Source organism: Caretta caretta, chromosome 10, assembly GCF_965140235.1.
Source record: "Caretta caretta isolate rCarCar2 chromosome 10, rCarCar1.hap1, whole genome shotgun sequence".
Classification (NCBI taxonomy): domain Eukaryota; kingdom Metazoa; phylum Chordata; order Testudines; family Cheloniidae; genus Caretta; species Caretta caretta.
Genome location: NC_134215.1, coordinates 9,008,728 through 9,015,469, shown reverse-complemented (window position 1 = coordinate 9,015,469; position 6,742 = coordinate 9,008,728).

Sequence of the window (6,742 nt, the reverse complement as noted above, 5' to 3'; positions counted from 1 at the left end):
TTTGTAGTTTTTTCCTTGTTAATGATGATCTAATCAGTAGTGAGTGCATGGGAAAGGAAAAAACCTTTAATGTGCCCTCCTGTATCAAGGGGAGGAAGTTCGTCTTCTCAGCTAAAAGCTCTTCACAAGCTCAAGAGTGAGGATAAATCCAACCAGACTTCTTCTGAAGGAAGAGCCTGGTCATGGAAAGCTGGAATGATGAGGGAGACTTGTCTCAATGATTATTTCCAGAGTGATTAGTCCTGTCTGCTTTATTAGTCTTTGTTAACTGCTAGTAACAAATTAAAACTGAAAGTCCTCTCATCAGCTCAGACTTGGTTCGCTAAAGGCAAATTAAATGACCAGGATTATCTGTAATGCTTTGAGGCTTGCACCGAGCACCTCCTCAAATAGCATTAGCTCAAAGTATCTATGATATGGGATGGAGACTACATACTGGAAATGAAGCATAATTAATACTGAGCTAGAGTCTAGTAGGACAAGTGAGACAATGACCTTCTAGGCATGGTGTATAAAATTCTATTTTACCATGATCGCTGGAGGAGTGCAGCTTGTTTAGCAGCACAGAGAGCATAGACCAGTTTCTCCAGAGACTTAAAAAGTAATGTTGGACCAGTCATACTTGCTGGAGTTCATTTCTGACCCCCTGATAACTCATAGACACAGTTATGAATAACTCTGTCCATATGGCCATGTAAGGTGACTGTCAAATCTTACTTTATGCATTGAGGTTGACAGTGCATTAGAGGGGATTATCTGGCTATGGGCAGTTTGCATTGCCGCTCATGTTTGAGTGTTGCATTTTAAACACAAGAAATGAAAGAGGGAAAAAAACCACTGGCTATATTTACCACTTCCTCTGAAACCAGCATGTAACTTGATACACTACTTATTGCTCCCCTTTGAATGGTTTGAAAAGGAGGGTGAGAGGGAGCCCAAAAGGCATTGGGTCTCTCTTGCATGTCTAAAAAACAAGCTACCCGCAACTCCAAGACCCATCTTTTTTTTCAGGTAAGGTGTATGTGAAACACAGAAAAATGATTATTTTCCGATTCCCCATCTGTTTCTGGTTTCCAGGAGTGGGGGGAGGGAAGTCACCATTTTGCAGTTTTTTCTTCATCTGAAGAGCATAGAATCAATGGGGCTGAAACAGACCTCTCATTCACCATCTAGTGCCATGATCTGCAAAGTAGCGGACTGATTTCATCCGTAATAATACACGGCATTTCCTTGTATGTTCCATGTGAGGCTGTGTGTACCTGAAACAGTAGTGAATTAACCCTCTTATGCTGCTATTGCATAGGTAGTATCTCCCTCTTGTATACAAGTCTGTTTCAGAGGTAGGAAAATATCCCCCTGGCTACAACCTGTCACAAGAAGCTATTAGAGACATTAAGATCGTGATGGAATCAGGGAATGTACTGTCATGAATAAGAAACTGTTTTTGAAACAGCTTAGGATAACACATGGTCCATTCCAAACATGGCAAAAATGTAACACTGGAATGCCCCAAGGTTCTATATTTGGACCAGTGGTGCATATGTTCATCATCTGGAAAAGGGGGGGAGCAGTCAGATGACAGTTATTTTGGCTCCTCAAGGCTAGAGAAGACTGAGAAACTCCGGAGGAACCTTTCTCAGCTGGGAGCATGGGGGAGCACTCTGACAGTTAAAATTTGTTATTGCTATATGCCCTGCAGAGGAATATTGGAACCACTACTACATATTGCGGGGACCTAAGTTAATTGAAACAACTCAGAAAAAAGAACTAAGCATCACTGTAAGGAGAGCCCTGCTCAGGGGTAGACTAGTGGCAGTCAAAAATAATAAATAATCAGGTAGGAATAGGATAGAAAATATTAGAACTATTACACACCATAATGGAATGTCTCAGATACTGCTGAATTCTGGTCACCCAGGGTAAACTTTTCAGAAATGTCTAAGTCTCATTTGAAGTCAATGGTAGTTAGTTCCCCACCCAAGTTTTGTGGGTGCTTTTGAAATTTTTTATTCCCGTCTCAAAAAGACTAACAGAAATGGATTCAGAAATAGGTGGCAAGAATGAGTCGAGGCAGAAAGAGAGAGACATCTGACGGAAGAGTGAAAAGTGGGCGTGTTTAATGCAGAGGAGGGTAGAATGGAGGCATGAGAAATAAAGGGGTCTACAGAAGGGAAACTGAACTCTGTTGTCCATAGTACAAAAAAGGCAAAACCAGCAAATTCCAAATGGAGAAGGCATAAAACAAAACTGCAAAAATCAGCAATTTCCAAACTCCTTGACATAACACAAGCTGTGTGACTTATCGCCACAAAAATGTGTATGCCAGAAGCTTAGTGGGATTCAAAATGGATTAAACGCTTATGGGCAATGAAAACATTCACAGTTAGATTAAGAAAGGATAAAATTATGAAGTTAAGGGATATAAAACAACATTCTTTAAGACATAATTCAACTGACAGCTGCTTGGGATGAAGAATAAACTTCTCCTATAGGCAAGTTGTTATATGCTGGTCCAGTGCAGGATTTCTTGCTCCTTGCTCTGCAGCATCCCATTGAGGCAACTCTCAGAGATGGGGACCCTTGGTCTCATCCAGAATAGCGCTTCCTGTACCCTTTGCGTTTACCACATGACCATCTTTCCTCTCCCTTAAACCAAACTGAAGGTCTGTACAGTGCCTGGCTGAGTCAAGCAGCCTCCTTGCCCTGGTTTCCCACCTTTTAAGGAGGCCAAGGGGAGTTCTTTGTATCTTGCTTTGGTAAGAATCAGCTAGCAGGTGCTGGCCAGCTTCAGTACCAGACTACGCACCCAGTTTGGTCAGTGGCATCTTAGGGCTTGTCTACACTTATGGCGCAGCTGTAGCCCTTTGTGGCAGCCGACAGGAAAGCTCCCCAAGCGGCGGTGGCTATGTTGATGGGAGACACAGCGCTGTCTACACCGGGGGTTTGGTCAAGTGATGAAGCGATGTAGTTATACCAACATAAGTTTGTAGTGTAGACAAGGGCTTAGACAGCTATAGTCCTAAAAAATGAAACTCATAGCTGCCATCTTAATTCTATGGGAACGAGCAATCTTACTGTGTTTTCTAGCAGTGTTCACTCCAATCCTGCTTAAGACAATTGGACAATAGCAGTACAGTCAGGTCTACATCCTGCTTAGTTGTCTGCACTTATGCTGAGCTGGGTTTAGGTCATTGAGGGGTTTCTCGGGTGTCATGAGCATACAGATTCTGTGTGTGTAATATTTCACATCATTACTGTGCGTATGCCTTCCTGAGACTTGGCAATGGAAATCTGTGCAAGCTGTCCATTGAATGTCGGGTAAATCATAAGTCAAGTGATGCATACGACTGTAGTCTTGTCCTCTTTTCAGCTGGTCTTGAGGTTCCTTACAGGGAAGAATTAGCACCATTGTCAAATAATTCTGTTTTCAATTCACTTTCAGTTCCACAAGCTAGTATTCAGAGTAGCAGCCGTGTTAGTCTGTATTTGCAAAAAGAACAGGAGGACTTTTGGCACCTTAGAGACTAACCAATTTATTTGAGCATAAGCTTTCGTGAGCTACAGCCCACTTCATCGGATGCTAGTATGGCATACACTAGCCCGAGGATAAGCAGCAGCTTCCATTCTCTTGTCACATCAGCACAAATAAATTGGTTAGTCTCTAAGGTGCCACAAGTCCTCCTTTTCTTTTTGCGAATACAGACTAACACGGCTGTTACTCTGAAACCTGTCATCAGCAAGATGGGCAGCCTGATCTTATGGTCCTAATGAATTTTAAAATCCCGCTATCTTCCTGTGCTCACTGATTCTCCCTCTTGTAAGTTGATCCTCTCCTGCTGTCTGCTTTATGTGAAGAGGCATGAGAGAGGCTAAAGTGGGGGAAGCAAAACTGTAGAGTTGCTTTTAACAAATGTCTTTCCCCCAGGGAACTCATTTGTTTGAAGCAAGGAACCTTTTGTTGTGGCTTCATTTTAATTTTTGCCAGCAGGATAACTATGTGAGGAAGCTCATGGGCTCTGAAGGCGCTATAGGGTTGTCCAGGCCTGCTGCACTCAATATATCCGACGATGTGGTTTGAGCAGAAATGTTTAAAAATACGTATTTATTGGACCAGGCCAACTTAAAACCCTAATTTTGAAAGAGCTACACTAGTGCTCATCGTGTAAGTATCTTCGATTGTAAGCTCTTCGGGCAGGGATTGGCGTTCTGTTTGTACAGCGCGTAGCACAATGGGGTCTTGGACCCTTCGGTACATTTGTGAGAAGCACTGTGAAACCCTGAGCTAGCCGAGAGAGTTTGAGCCCAGCAACAGCAAATGGGACTGGCTAACTAGCTGGCGTAAGGAGAGAAGAACCAGTGCCTAAAGCTTTCAGGATGAGGATGGAGTGTAACCAATGCCTTACCTGCCTCTGGAGGTGAACAGGTAGCCAGCACTCTGGCAGAGCTGGGAATAGAACCCAGGAGTCCTGAGACCAGTCCTAGGCAGGGATTACTTTCCCTTGCAGGGGATACATTGCATCACACTGTAGACTAGAGAGGCACACAAGCCGGCTGGCTGCAAGCGCTGCCCTTGTTCGCTAGCAGCTGCTTTCTGTCTTTGTTAATGACAACACATCTGAACAGGAGAACATGCAGCGGCAGCCACACCTCAGCCCGAAGCAAAGAGGAAATGCAGTAGCTGATAGGGAACTGCTTGCAGAGGATGCTGCTGGGTTTTCATTCCAAGCTCTCTCTGTTTAGTAAGGAAAGTGTTCCTCCCCACAGCAATGAAGCTGCCCTATAATTAATTCAGTCTTAACATGCGGTACCAGTGAATGTGAGTGGAGTGCTCCAGGCAGCTGAATGTCTTAACGTGGCCTGGAGGGGAGAATCTCTGGTACTGCAGTGAAGTAAGTCTGTCTTCACTCTGTTAGGTCTCTCTATGGCCAGAGATCAGTGGCAGTGTTCTTGTGCCATCAGGCCTACTGCTTACAATGAAAGAGTCAATACACTGATGTACGGGAAAGGATCCCTGCAAGAGCAGCTTAGCTTGGCATTGCTGAGACCACAGCTTCTAGCCACCCGTAGCCTGAAGGGAGGATGGGTTTGCTTGGTCTAAGGACAGGAGGTGCGTAAGGTGGGAAATCAAACCTCTGCTAAGCTACAGCTTTCAGCTCTGAGAAGCCTATAGCAGGTGCATTGTTAGCCAAGTCACCCACTGAGGGACAAGAAGGAGCGGTTACGCCTGCCAACTTGCCTTGGAGAGCTTTGCATCTTCCCTCTCAAAGCTTAGAGTTAGGCCTCTTGCCTGATTTTAAGAGACATATTTTCCTGCTGGATCATCCTCTGTGACCTTCAGCCCTCCCTAGGGTGACCAGATGTCCCAATTTTATAGGGACAGTCCCGATATTTGGGGCTTTCTCTTATATAAGCACGTATTACCTTCCCACCCCCGCTCCTGATTTTTCACAGTTTCTATCTGGTTACCCTAGCCCTCCCACCATCTAAAGACTCCTGCTTAGACTCGTGCAGGCTTCTAGGGATGCTCTGAGAACAACCCTCCTTGCATGCTGCAGAAATCTGGACTCTCCAGTTAAGCTGGAAATCTGCAGAGCGGGCCAGGAATATGTGAAATGTAAAGCTGTCAAAGCCTTTTTGGGTCGGGCATTTGTGCAGGCATTTCAGCTACTTATCTTCCCCCTAGCAATGCCCATGAATATTTATACTTAGCACTTCTCCAGAGATTTACAAAGGTTGGTCCTGGCTGCTACAGTGCTGGTTGTCTTAGAAATACATATTAAATTAGTAAATAGCCAATTCATTGTGTGAGGAAACCAGATTAAGTAGGCTCCTGGGTATCTGGGATTAAAAGGATCCCATCAATATGACAATCCTGGGTTTAGGCAGTGTAATGTAGCCTTATTGGTCCCAGGATATAGCGGGACAAGGTGGGTCAGGTAATATCTTTTACTGGACCGACTTCTGGTGGTGAGTTTTTATCTAGAAGCCTTAAACTGTCTCTACCTTCAAGTGACACCTAAGGTTACTGCAGCTGCATGGATGTAGTAGCAAAAATCTCTCTATTAGTCAGCTTGTTTACTGTGGGCATTTGACCACAGTTGTGTATAGTCACAGTCACGGTTTCTTCCTTGCTAAAGTGACACGGGGAGGGGGGGGAACGATTACAGACCCTCCCCCACCCCCGTTGTTAATGGAATTTTCAAACACCTTCCGGACATACTCTCTAAAGGGGGCTGGGAACAGGGCTAGCTGAGCCCAGGCCACAAGTATCTTTAAAGGGACAGCCTGGCCAGTTGCAAGACCGTTGATAACGTCCCTTGAAGGAGGCAGAAATAACGTCAAATAATCCCATGCTCCAAATCTAGAGGAGAACTGAAAAGCTGAGCCCAGGCATCCCTGGGTTGGTGCTGTCACTGTCTAAAGCTGTGTGAGGGCTGTGTTCCTGGCACACTCAGGGGGTGGAGGTCTTGGCAAGTGGGAGCCAGAGGACATAGTTCTCAATTACTTTGCTTTTAAGATGTTATTTATATAGAGGGAGGGGGGATTCCCTCCTGCACTGTGGCCGCGTTCAACCAGCGACACTGGCCCACAGGAGCCATCAAGAGAGCACAAGGAACTGCTAGAGAACACCTCACCCCCCAGCATGGGGCTGTTCCAGAGCAGGCCAAGGGCCTGCTCCTTCCCCAAGGGGCCACCAGGTCTGTAGGGTTGTGGCAGCTGGACTGGAAGTCAGGGATGCTCC